Consider the following 14,007-nt stretch of genomic DNA (forward strand, 5'->3'; position numbering starts at 1 on the left):
CTTAATGGGATCTCCATCTGAGGTTCTGACATCTTCTCCCTTTCCACTTTTGTGTCAGAAAACCACATTCCTGGTTGACAAGGAGAGTCTATAAGTTCCGGTCTCTGATGGCAGAGCCTGTTTATACACAATTCTCCAAGGACAAAGTGACTTTACAGGTGCACCCAAAATTTTTGTTTTAAGTGGGTCCTTGGTTTCATTTGAACCAGCCGGTATATTTACCTCTTTAAGTTCCATAGGAGTAGTGTCTCCATACGTTAGATATCAGGCGATGTCTAGCTTTCTATCTTTCCATGTTTGCTTCACCTCAGCTGTTTGTGTCATATATGTGTCATATGAAGGGGCAAGTAGTCTCCTCACCAACAATTACTAAACGGATAACATCCTTATCGAGTATGCATGTGAAATAGCCTTGATTACACTTTTTCAGTGGTGCTACGAGAATGCAAGCTACGTCAATAGCATTCCTCAGTGACATCTTGATATTGGACATTTGCAGGGCTGCCGCAAATGTTTATGAACCATTAAGTCATTACTGCATCTTGCAGAGCTGATGCAAACTTTGGAGGGGCAGTCCTGCAGTCCTTGTTTAGATAGATTCCGAGATCCTCGTGAGTCAGCTAAGTGGAATACACAGCTGCGTTTCCTTGAAGAAGAACAAGAAGAAACGTTACGTACTGTAACTGTGGTTCTTCGAGATGTGATACAGATGTGCATTCCATGACCCACCCTCTGTCCCTGGGCATTCGGTGTGAAGGAACTGATGGGGGCTGAGGCGGTGCTGCCTCATATAGCCAGGGAAGGGTCTATACAAGGTACGAGTGCCATCCCTCTATGGGTACTGCTAAGCAAAATTCTCCCACTCTGGTGCGCTGGACACTCAGACACCTAAGTGGATCACATCTCAAAGAACCACAGTAACAGTAAGTAATTCATTTCTTTCCATCCTGGATGAATACTAGCTGCTAAAGCTCTTCCTGGTGAATATAGTATGTAAAACCCTAGCTAAATTAAGGCTCTTCTGTGAGCTTTGTTCGCTTGCGCTTTTGTGCTCTGACACCACCTCTTTTTTAGGGATCTCAAAATTGCATTTTTTCAGTCCTGGTTGTTAAAGATGAGAAAGACCTAGTAGATCATCCAGTCAGTTGTCCTGCAATTTAATGTCTTGATTACCAAAAGTTCATCCCTGTTCTGGACACCACTAAAACATGTACATAAATCCCACTGACTTTGGTAAGACTTATGTAGGTGCTTAAGTAATGTCCTGGTTAAGGATACCTTGTTAAATCTGGGCCTAAATTAGCAGGCAGTCCTGTCCCTGCTACACTGTAGTTCTCAGTGACAGTATTTTGAACTTCCTATATGTAAGGGTTTCTCAGTAATTCAGATTTATGGAAAGCAGAATATCACCATTTACTACCATTGTTCAGTTTTGAGAGGAGAATTTTGCCCTAAGTGATTTATATGATACAGCAGATGGTGATTTTAATGCACCTGGTTCAACAGAGCAAAATGTGGTTTCTCAAGTATCTTTCAAGCTCAAAAAATCTTAAAAGCAATGAGCAAAATATTAGCAGTGCATTGTCTCCAAACGCAGATGGAGCAGCTCTAATGTGTTCAACTGTGGTTTGCATAGATTTGTTGATTAGAATCTGATTCAAGGCAATGATATATCTATCCAGTATACAGTACATAATCCAATCACATCACTGCATCTGACTCGATACGTAACATCTATGATTCAATGGATGATTGATTTATTTTTAGTTTAGATGACAAACGCTCATGTGAACATGAACAGTGTTGAATTCACTGTGTAATACATTTATTTCAGCATTCTGTGTGTGAGCTTTGCACACAATATATACTTAGTTTTCTAGCAGTTCTTTTCAGAATATATTATAGCCCAATAATTTCAGATTTCTTTGCATTTCTTTGCAAGTAGTATGTTGAAATATCTCTGACCTGCTTTTATCAGCAGGTTGTTTCACAGATCCATCCTTCACTTGTGCTGCTATGTCTAAACGGTGTGTATCACATTGCTGTATACATTCACTTACGCTGGAACTCAGTTCTGTCACCCTACTTGCAGCAAGGGTGGTGGAATTGGGACTTTAATCTTTTGACATCCTTCAGTCCCAACTATAGGCACAAAATCCAGGTTAAGGATAGGTTGGTATCAAATATAAAATACAATCACTACTGTATTATAAAAATAGTGATTTGAGTGCCTTATGTAATTTATAATCTCATTATTTTTAGTTCAAGATAATTTGTTAGTCAAAGGGATTTTTTCTTTTGTTGTGAGCAAAATACGTCAAACTGTGGATAATATTTTCATCAGTTTCACATCAGCAGAAAGATTCCTGTAAAATATGGTATAATAATGAACAACATTTCTGTTGAAAAAAGTAATATGATGTTGTTTGGAAAACCCAGCAAAACAAAGATCTTCCTATTATAGTAAATTATAGGCTTCTTTTGTGCAGATGTTCGTTTTCTTCAGTTGCATAAGTAAGACTGTGAGAGACCAAGAATGTCCAGGGAGGGGAAGGATGTTAGAGGCAAGGTGTTTGGAAGGATCATTGTCATGGGTACTGAACTCGGTTGCCCAGAATAAAGCAAAGAAGACAATAGTAGTTGCAGAGTTCAGATAATCCTGCTGGAAATGAAAGGAAGTGGTTTTTAAATAGTATAGTAGCATGGGTGGCACGTGACTCCTGCCTTTGGGGAGGCTGGGTGGGGCGACGCTGGCGCTCGGACCATGTTTCAGCCTGAATTTTCGAATAGGGTGACCAGATGTCCCAATTTTATAGGGACAGTCCCAATATTCAGGGCTTTTTCTTATGTGGGCGCCTACTACCCTCCACCCATTATTCCGATTTTTCACACTTGCTATCTGGTCACCTCTTTTCAACAAATAATGAATTTTGGGCAAATTGATTAAAGGCTTTGATACAGTTTACAGATTGTGTACAGAAGTGTAGTCTCAAGATCGATACATCCTAATGTAAATAACTGAAAGCATTTACTGTAGGGTAGCTTATGTCTCTGGAGTCTGATATAACAGACAAATCCCAGAGAAAATTCAGAGGTCAGTTTGATAAGCAAAATCTAAATGGTAAAAAGCTATGTTCTAGGGCTTCATATATTAATTATTATTATAATTGTATTTGATTTTATGTAGGCCTAATGGTGGCTAAACATTTGTGAATTTATACAATAATGGGAACTAAGGGTCGGTTTCTCTTGTACAGTTTCTCCTGTTCCTTTGCACTGGTAGCAAGTGACCTTAACGCGCTAGCAGGAGAATCCCCCAGCACAGTGCTGGCCTAGTGGCTCTAAGTTACCTCCTTTTGGTGCCCCATTGTGCAGGAAGAGGACCTCTGTATCCTGGCTATTCCTTGCTTATCAGGGAGATGCAAAGGAAATGCAAAGCCACTTCTGGTGCTTTCCTGTGCAGACTGCTGAGACCTAAGAGAAGCAGAATACTGTTTTCTTTAAGTGTTTTGGTGAGTATGGACATGTAAAGAGAAGGTTTATAAAGTTTGCTTGATCATTGAAGGGTAATGATTGCGTTTGCATATCCCGTGCAGTAGTGTTAAAATGATGACCTTGGACAAGTTCATAGATTTTAGGGTCAGAAGGAATTAAGATGATCACTTAATGTGACCACCCATATAGAACAGCCCTAGACTTTCACCAAATGATTTTTTCTCCTAGCCCCTAATCTCTGATTAAGATAGAGCATAATTTTTAGAAAGACATTCAGTTTTGATTTAAGGAGATGGAGAATCCACCATATTCCTTGATACCCTCAATGTTAAGAGTGTGTGCCTGGTTTCTAGCCTGAGTTTGTCTAGCTTCAGCTTCCAGACTTTAGATTTTGTTATGCCTTTATCTGCTAAATGAAAGAGCCATTTACTATCAGAGAATAACAATAAATCAAATAATCTTCTAATCTAGGTACTTGAGAATCAAAGTCTTTCATGCCTAAATCATCTTGTGAAAAGAAGGAAGAAACAGAATGAACTGCCTTTATTGACAATATATAGCATTTACAGAATAAATGAAAGGCTTCTTGGCCAGTTTCCAAAGAGCATGTCAGATAAATAATTAAATTATCTAATTAGTGAAATAATTATCATCTTTATGGTTCATTTTTAAAGCCTTCAGTTCTCCCAGATCAGCTGTGTGTGTTCTTTTGAAATATTTCAAGGGAATCCTGCTAGTAACATAAATCAATTTATCCTGAAATCAGTCATTGCAAGTTAGTAACATTTTTGTTCATATTTTATTAACACATGAATGACAATTACTTTACATGGCAGTGAGCTGTAAATAAAACCCTGAATCATAGCCACATTTCATAGCCAAAATAAAACAGAGAAATCTATTTAGAATATTACAGTTAAAGACCAGCTTTAGTAACTAATGGTGGTTTGGTGGCTTTTTTTTAAAGCAACATTGTTGGTGAATAAAGCAGGATTTTTAAATAGAGCTGATTGAAAATTTTCCAATGGAACAGTTTTCCCTTGGAAAACTCTGATTCAGTGATTTCAAAACATTGCACAGGCACGTATAAATGTTGTCAAAATTTGTGCATGAAATTATCAAAACAGTTCATTCCAATACGGTCAAAATGTTTCATGTAGACTTTATTGTTTATACTTTTATATTATAATATAATTATAAAAGATAAAACATTTGAACTTTAATATAGTTGAACAGATAAGGTTGAAATGAAATATTTTGGGACAGAGTGATCTGGGATGGAAAACTCTGCTCTGAATCAGGCAGAGCAGGGATTTGAACCTCCATCTTCTACATCCCCAACCACCAGGCTAGAGGGAGATGCACATACATTTCCCATGTCCCCTGGAATGTGCAGGTTTTGGTACAACAACAGACATTCCAACAAATTTCCAATTTCATGAAAACATTCAAAAGGTTCCAGTGTGGAACAAAACCAAATGTGTATACCTCAAAAACTGCAGCAAAACGGAATAGTTATTCTCTGGTGAGACCTGTTTGTAACCCTGGTAGGTGTGGAAGTAAATGGTATTTCCAAGTGGTTGAGCTGTGACAGTGTTTTATGAATGGTTTCAAATATGGATCCAGACATACCATGGAGAGGACTTTACATTTTACTTTGCCAATCATTATTTAATAATTACTTATTCAGACTGTCACTTCTTTACGTTTCTTTGAATGAATGAAGGTAGGAAAATAGTTAGTTCAACAATATACTAAATGTTGCATAATATAACTACCAGGGTCAGCTGAAGGCTACTGTAATAATGCACATTTGTTTAGAGGCAGAGGTACACACAGATATGAGTAATAAACTGTAATTATTGTTTCAGATGAAGAATGGAAATATAACTGCAACTAAAGGGTGGGAGAGAGAGAGAGAGGAGAAGAAGAAATAGAGTTAAGATAGTCACTTGACCATTCTTATAGTTTAATTGTAAAAGGTAACAATAGAACTCACTTAGCTTGATCTAAAAAGAAATCAATCATCAAAGTCCTGAGTAATGGATCTAGGGATTCTAGGCATAGGTCCCACAGTTTTGCTTTGGAAAGAAAATTAATTTCCAGAGAATGTATTTGAATTTCATCTTGCTTTTACTAATTTACCTTTTATTAGTGATGCCGGTCCCTCTGAGGGTAAGCAGAAGAAAACTGTACACAAAATTCTTTGACCATCAGTGACTTTCACCCTCTGCCAGGAATGGTTGTCTTAGCTCAGCCCACCCCTTATAGTTTCTCTCCTGGGTACAGTGGTCCTGGTTTTTAAATAGTTTAGGTGAGTAATTGAGCATACAAAATGTGTGTCTAAGACCCTGTCTACACTTTCCTCTGGGATTCGGTGGCAGTCGACGGGAGTTATGCAAGCTATGCAAAAAACTTGCGTAACTCCTGTCGACTTCTGAGCTCCCTTTCTGCGCACCGTCTTCACTGCACTGTGCCGACGGGAACCATGTTCCCATCGACGCAGCACTACGCCACTTGCGAAGGTGGTCTTAATACGCCGATTTCTGGATCGACTGAGCGGGTTTTCACTGACTGCTCAGTCGATCCAGAGCAATCGATCTGACGGCGGTGACTTTGCTGCCGTCAGTGTAGCCGTAGCCTAACTTGCATGTGCAAATTGTAGATTTGTGTGCAGTTACCCAGTTTGTACATGCAGTTTCGGTAGGTGCCTGGCTATACTCTCTAAAATCTGGACATTGTGCCAGTGAGAACTGTTTGAACTCCTCAATCTTCCTTTGAGAACCTAAGGTCCCGCCCCACAAAAAAGACTAAAGAACCCACATTTTAAAATAGTTTTGGTTAGCACTATTTTGGCCCCCCTATGGGTAGGACATATGATTTTAATCGGCTTTTTAAAAATATGATCAAAACAGGGTTATTCAGCCAGGCCCACAGTCCACTTTAGGAACTGGTTGCCCTCTATTCAATCTCCAATTGCCCTGCTACTGTGTCTCTTACAAATGCTTCTCACTCCTGTCATTTAGGCTATCTGCAGCCTGCAATACTAGCTCAACTCCCCTTACTAAATTGCCCAGTTCTCTTTTGGATTTTCTGCTTAGTGGTGCATTTGTGGCATCAGCTTTTAATCACTATTTTCTTCACACTTCTCTTGTGCTTGTCCTGTTATCTATGATCCTAACTGCTCAACTACTGTGGTGCTTCTGTAAATCTGAATCTGAACCCATCAAAGTCACTGTTGGCTGTTACTTTTGTGGTTATTTGCTGTGTGGTCTACAGCTTTGGTTCTTGCACTTCTGATGGGAAAGAAAATGTTAGTTAAAGAAAAATCTTCAAAATGCAACCCCATAATATTCTTGCTGGTTGGTTTCTTCATAAGAATTATGTTTTTGGCTGTAGAGCTGAGTATGCTTAGAGTGTTTTTTTAAGTCACATAACTTTAGAAATAATCACTTTAAAAAAAACCCCAAACTTGATCATGGATATACTCCTCAATAAGGTCTATTTGCATGTCAAGTTTCAAAGTTCAGCTGTTTTTGAATTCAGTGTTATTTTAACGCAAGCAGCCATAACTATCTCAGTAGGACAGTTATGTATTTTTAAAAGTTAAGAGTTAAAGAAAAGAGAGGTCATAACTGGAACAGCTTTGTATTCTCTAGCATGCAAAAACTCTAATGGCCTAATGAGTATTTTCTATTTTAGTTGGTTCTTGTCTGCCTTATCAAGAGAGATTAAGGGAAGGAGATAATCTAATAATGTTATTAACCTGTCTAGATTAAATTTAACAGTGGAATCGAGGTCTTTTGCATATCTGATCACAAAATACTTAAAATGAACTGTAAAGGAAAACACAGTGGCTATTTCCTGATATTTGCCCTTTTTTTGATACACGATGAATCCCTTAAAGGTTTTAGCCCCAAATCTTTTATTCTTGCTTGCCATTTAAATTAGAAATTCTGATATTGTCTACCCTGGAAGTCTATCAAGTGACTAGATGAAGTGAGAGTGGAATGACATGAGAATCCAGAGACTAAAAGCTGGACTGTTAAGCCCTGATCTAAAAGCCTATTGAAAAATGGGAAGACTCCCATTGACTTCACTTGATTCTGGCTCAGACTGTTTAAAACATATTATTATTTGTATTACAATAGCACCTAATAGCCCAAGGCATGGACCAGAACCCCATTGTGTAAGGGGCTTTACAAACACAGAACAAGGATGGTTTCTGCCTCCAAGCTAAGTAGAAGAGAAGATGCCACATATAAATTCCGGCAACCAGACAGTGGAGTACAAGCAAACAATGAGGCAATATTGCTCTGCCTAAGAGGTTGTTTGTTTTTGTTAACAGTTATTTAACTCCAAAGACTAAGAGAGAAATATAAGAGAGAGGCTGTCTCTGTTAAAGATTCAACATTGTAGCCCCATTTGTTAATGTTTGAGAGCTCACAGCAAGCATCTGAGTCCCAAGACATCCTCTGTGTAACAGGACAGCTGTGTTCCACATGCCCCCTCGTGGCAGTTGGTGTCTCTGCAGCACCGTGCTTCAGTTTCCTCTCTTCATGCACCCTTAATACACTTGACACAGACTGCTCTCTTCAAACACCCCCCCCCTTAGGGTCTGTGTTTATTAACATAAAATTTCAGAACAAAATTCCAGATAATAATAAAATAATAGATAGATAAATAAAGTCTACAACGTTCAACTCAATTCCCTATTTTTAGCAGGCCACTCCCAGCCCTTCCTAGCTGGAGTCTTCATTTCGTCTTCCCTAGACTCTGCTGTTGGCAGCCATTTCCAGGCTTCTGTCCTGCCTGGCACTCTTAGCCTTTCCTAGCTACAGGTTCTTTCAGGCCCAAACCCTTCTCCCAATCAAAGATCACTTGCAGGAGCTGCCTTATCATTGCAGCTCTTTTGCATTTTCTGCCACAGCTTCCTTTCCTTGTTTTCTGTTCCCCTGCTTTTATAGAAACCAGCTCTTTGTAGAGACTAACTGATTTCTCTATCAGGCCCATTGCAAGAGGCACAGGTGGGCTGGGCTAATTCACTCTTAAATGAATAAGTGAGTGGGATTTAGCCTTCTGTGTTTGATTAATGCAGGATGAGGAGATGAATTTATTTCCTGGAGTCCAGAGGCTGACTTCTTTTAGAGTTGTATTAACAAAGGACAGAGGATGATAGCCCAGTTAAGTGGATCACATTCTGAATTGGAAATTAAAGTAATGATTGCTTTTGTGAAGTTTCCCTGAAGGTTACTTGGGGATTTCGGAGTTCTTAAATCAAAGTTTTGATATTGGCCTGAGGTTTTGAAAGTATTTCTGAACGTGGCTGGGGACCTCGCTAGGCTGGGCTTTCTTAGATTTTTAATTGCTTCTTTAATATAGTATTCCCTTCAATAATCTGAATAAAGTTCTTGTTGGACAACTGGCAAAGACTGTTGTGTGTGCTCTTATCTTTATATGATTCAGAGTCATAAAGGCTTTTATAATGTTGGTTAAAGACCTCAGCAGTCTCTGGGCTGGATTGTGACTAACCCCGTATATGTATTCAAGGCAAGGGCAGGAGTGCCCATGAATGGTCAAAGTGTCTGAAGATCTGCCAGGGTCCACAAGTGAAGGGAGATGAACTGCCTCCTAGCTCGAGGGAGGGATGGGGAAACCTCCCACAATGAAAATGTTCATTTGAAATTCCAGGTGTTTTCCAGTAGAAGATAATCTGCAAAATAATTAAGATATGGAGCTTACTCTCTCAAAGAATAAGTTCTTTGTCATCTGAATGGGGCCTGTTTTCGTGAATCAGATAAAGTTAAACTATTATTCTGCAGTGTATTATTTCATACTAGTTTTCATTTTTATTTTTATTTGTACTTTTTTGTTTTATGTATTTAGTGACTTTTGTGGGATTTATACACTAGTCTTAGCTTTGTGATATATTACTACATGGGACTTTAATCAATTAAAATAAAAATGGTCAAAGTGTGTTGCTTTCAATAACTGGGTTCCAGAAGACAGCAAAGCACTGAAATCAGATGGCAGTATTCTGCCCTCAGGTTCAGCTGCATCACTTTCATTGACTTCAGAGTTAGTTGCATGTGTATATCTGAGAGCAAAATTTGGCCCAAAGTGCTTTTCAAAGAAATAATTCCTCATATGCAGAAATACACCTCTTAAGTTTAAGAAAATCAATTTTGAGTGTTCCCTTACTTGTGCATTTAACTAGGTATTGGCATGGCCAGTCCTGCCAATTTTTTTACACTTAGGGGTGCAATTGATTTCATGCTTTTTTGGCACCACGTGGAAAATGTGCAAGTGCAATTTTGCTTGTAATTTAGACCTTGATCTTGCAAACACATGAATGCTTAACTTTACTCACATGAATCATTGAAGTCAATGTAGACTACTCCCATGCTTAAAGTTAAGCATGTGCATAAGTATTTGCAGGAACCTCCTTATATGGACACTCTCAAATCAGTTTGAGTGTGGCTAAAGCTGATTCATCTTACTTCAGTAACAAGCTGATTTAATCCTATTGAAGAGTGTCCACCTAAGGTTGTTGGGCTGATTTAACTACATTGATTTAGGAACCCCACACAGAAATGTCACTAATTTAACTAAATAGATTTAGCAAGATATATTTAAAAAATTTTTTAGCTCTACAATCCATATCCAGCCTGGCTGGATTTAGTCAAGTGTTTATATGTGGGTGTAAAAGGAGAAAAGCCAGATTTTTTGGGGGGGAAGAATAGTATTACATAAGAAACTTAACGGCCATACTGGGTCAGACTAATGGTCCATCTAGCCCAGTATCCTGTCTTCCGACAGTGGCCAATGCCAAGTGCTTTAGAGGGAATGAACAGAACAGGCAATCGTCAAGTGATCCATCCCTGTTATCCACTCCCAGCTCCTGGCCATCAGAGGCTAGGGACACTCTGAGCATGGGGTTGCATCCCTGCCCATCTTGGCTAATAATCATTGATGGACCTATCCTCCATGAACTTCCCTAGTACTTTTTTGAATCTCGTTAATAGTTCTTGCCTTCATAACATCCCCTAGTAACGAGTTTCACAGGTTGACTATGTGTTTTATTATTTATTGTTTTATTTCTCTCTGAAAAGAAAGATAAAACAGACTCCTTAGAGCTCGGGCGATTGCCACAAGTTGGCCATTGCTCTCAGCTTTCAGGCTGAACGAATGAAATGTCTGATTAAAAACTCCCTGTAAACACTAGGGCTAGATTATCTTGGGGCAGCCTCTTTGGTTGTTTCAAAGTCATGATCAGAATCTGAGGCAGGAGGGATATAGCAAAGATATTGCTTTGAATGAACACACATTTCTTCTCTCCTTTGTTGTCTTCAGAGTTAGTATATTCTGGATATATCAGCAGAAACTGGGCTAGTTTGCTTTGTTTTATAAACCCAGTCTTAGCATTGTGCACACACATATTGAGTCATATGGAACTATGACTGGTCATATTACTTTTTAGTTATTCTGTATCTTGTGACTCAGTGAGAGATTTAAGAAAGTGGCATTGTGGTGGCAGTATCTTTAGAGAACTCCACTTCTAGGTAAATAGCCTATTTTTTCTCAGTTTACTTGAACTGATTCTCCTGTCCTCTCTGACATCGTAATCATTTTCACAGCAACCAATTTTGGTGTTATAAAGTATGACCTCAATCGGAGAATAAGCAGTAGAAGTAGTTTAGAAAGAACAGTTCTTTAAACCAGAGTTAGGATACTGTCACAAATGATGCATTCCTGGTAATAAATTGGGAAGAGAAAATACAAGATGCAGTGCTTTTCATGTGGAATCAGCCAGTCCTTGGAGATATTTGCACATAAGAATTTAACATTCAGCATTTTGTAATAGAATGGTAATGCTGGAACATTCATCATAGTCCTTTAGTTTGTGCAGTAAGCATGTTCAATTCAGTATGCTTTACTTGCCTGGGAAATCATGTCTTAATCTATCTTGTGCTAAGCAGCAGAAAATATTTTTCTATACAAATCAAGGATGCCTGCTGAAGTAGCTTAGTTGCTCCATTTATTACTTTGAGTGGAATGTCTGGTTTGATATACCTTTTAAGTCAGTGTAATGCTGATACATTTTGAAAGGAAATGATTTAAAGATTTTAACTGTACGTTGTTATCTGAAATGTAGCAATGCTCACAGCATTGTTTCTTCCTGAGGGAATAACTGAATTTTAAAAAAATGTTATAAACACATAGAATGATTAGTGTGTGCTCATGGAGAAAAGAAAAAAAGTTAACTCAGCAGTTTGCTGAGTAAGGCCCTGAGCCTGGAAAGGATACACATGAGAGTCTGCAATGGGACTTGCAAGTAAAATTACTTATATGTTTCAGTCTGTGCAGGATTGATCCCTAAGGCTGAAAACCTCCCAAAACTTATATTCTAAGGGCTTCGTGCTCCCCTTCTGTAAGGGCAGATAGAAACAAAAGGAGGTGGAGATAGGCTGGGGAGCACAGGAGAGAGTGAGCAGGGCCTTTGCTGCATGCATGCTCTTCTTGGAAGCCCAACTATCCTTTTTCCATGGGGTCTTGTCTCCATGAATATGAGGGAACGTGAAGGGGCAGGGTCTGGAAGCAGCTGCTATGCCTAAAATGCTCCTCTTGTCAACTCTGCTCTGAGCTTAACTAAAATCAGCTAGACACCTGCATTATCCTTTGGGAGAGGGGTGATGCATAGTCATGTACATACTAAGGGTATCTGGGTATAGATTCCCCTGTGAATAAATGATGGAAAATATCTGCCATCTGGGGTAACCATAGGGAAGAAAAATGATCTTCAAAAGTATTTTTATGAGTGCCAGGGCTATAATCTCTGGCCATAGTGATATAGCAGTGTACCTATATAGTGTGGGGGAACTCCGTTGTAGGCAAGAATATTATCCCAAATATTCCTCCAAGTGGATGATGAAGTTTTAACAAAGGTCTCCCATGAGCCCCTGAGAGCCACAGCCAGCACATCATCATCCCAGAGATTTACTGCTGCCAGTGCACCCCATGTCTGTCTTCTCTGTTATGGTTGAAAAATGTCAGACAAAACAATTTTCCATCAGACAGTGGAGTTTTGTTGAAATTGAAACGTTTCATGCGAACATGCCAATTTTGATGAAATTTTAGATGGAGACAAAAGTCAAAACAAATCATTTCAACTCTAATTTTGTAACAACGATGTAGAAATGTTTCATTTTGATAAGATGAAATGATTATTTTTCTTGACTTTTTTATTTTGATTAATTTAGTTGCAACATCTACATTTAAAGTGTTATTTTTAATATTATAGTTATATATTTAATTATATATATATATACAGACATTTAATACTATATTTTGGCATAATCAAAAGAGTGTTTTTTCCATATTGAAACTAAACCGTTCAATAGTCCTGAATCAAAAATTTTCAGAGTTTTTGTTTCAAAAGAAATTTTGAAATTTTGGCTTTTCATATTGATTTGGAATGAAAAAAAATGGAAATGTTGGAATGTCCTTAGGAACGGACTTCTGGTTTTCCAACCGGCTCTAGTTATGAGGATGCTGCTGTGTTACTATGTGCTGTATTAACTCCAGTCTTACAGAAAATTGTCTCCAGCAGCAAAGTTTTAACACCACTTCCATTCACCTCAAGGAAGCGTGAGCGTCAAAGTGGCACCATTTAAAAGTGAATATGGATATATCTACACTGCGGAGTGAAATCAGTTTCATTTCAGTTGACTTTCACCCGCTGAACTTAAGAAGTTGGATGAGCGTGATCGCACCTCGCACGTTGCATCGGGGGTTTGCGTCCCCACCAGCCTCGCTTGCATCTATAATCAAAACAGTGCACTGTGGGTAGCTATCCCACGGTGCAGCTACCCGCAGTGCCTTTTGGGAAGGTTGTCGTCCTCCCATGATGCAACGTGCTCCCTCCCACCTCCCCTCTTCTCCAAAACAGACAGACAAACTTTTTGGTGCCATTTTTCCAAAACTGTCTGAGCTGCACGCATGCCATTGCCGGAGAGGCATGGAGCCCGCTCAGCTGTGCACAATCATTGTGAGCATCGCAAATACCTCATGACTTATCCTACAGTATTTTCAAGGCCGAGACAGGAACCGCAGCGTGCAAAATTGCAATGTCACTGAAGCCGCCCTTCTACAAGCCATAGAATAAAACAATTCCTGTTTGCTGCATGCTGTCACACATCATCTTCAGTCAGTGGAGCGCTGCTCCTGGTCCTGGGAAACAAGCACTGACTGGTGGGATCAAATCATTATGAAGGTGTGGGATGATGAGCTGCAGAACTTTCGTATGAGAAAGGCCACTTTCCTTGAACTTTGATAGAACTATCCTCAGCCCTGTATGAATACTCATTTGAGACCTACTGTGACAGTGGAGAAAGTGAGTGGCCATCACTCTGTGGAAGCTAGCAACTCCAGACTACTACTGGTCAGTTGGGAATCAATTCAGAGTCAGTAAATCCACCATAGGAGCTGCTGTGATGCAAGTGTGCAGAGCTA

At 39.1% G+C, this 14,007-nt stretch overlaps 1 protein-coding gene across 1 annotated transcript in view; it reads left to right on the top strand.

Annotated features, from left to right (window-relative positions):
• Window positions 1–14,007, top strand: part of SLCO5A1 (solute carrier organic anion transporter family member 5A1) — a 124,175-nt gene that overhangs the window by 38,693 nt on the left and 71,475 nt on the right. The gene's annotated exons all lie outside the window — the stretch shown is intronic.

The sequence above is a fragment of the Emydura macquarii genome, unplaced genomic scaffold (genome assembly GCF_026122565.2).
Source record: "Emydura macquarii macquarii isolate MOO-44397 ecotype Brisbane River unplaced genomic scaffold, CSIRO-AGI_Emac_v2 contig_1477, whole genome shotgun sequence".
In the NCBI taxonomy this organism is placed as follows: Eukaryota; Metazoa; Chordata; order Testudines; family Chelidae; genus Emydura; species Emydura macquarii.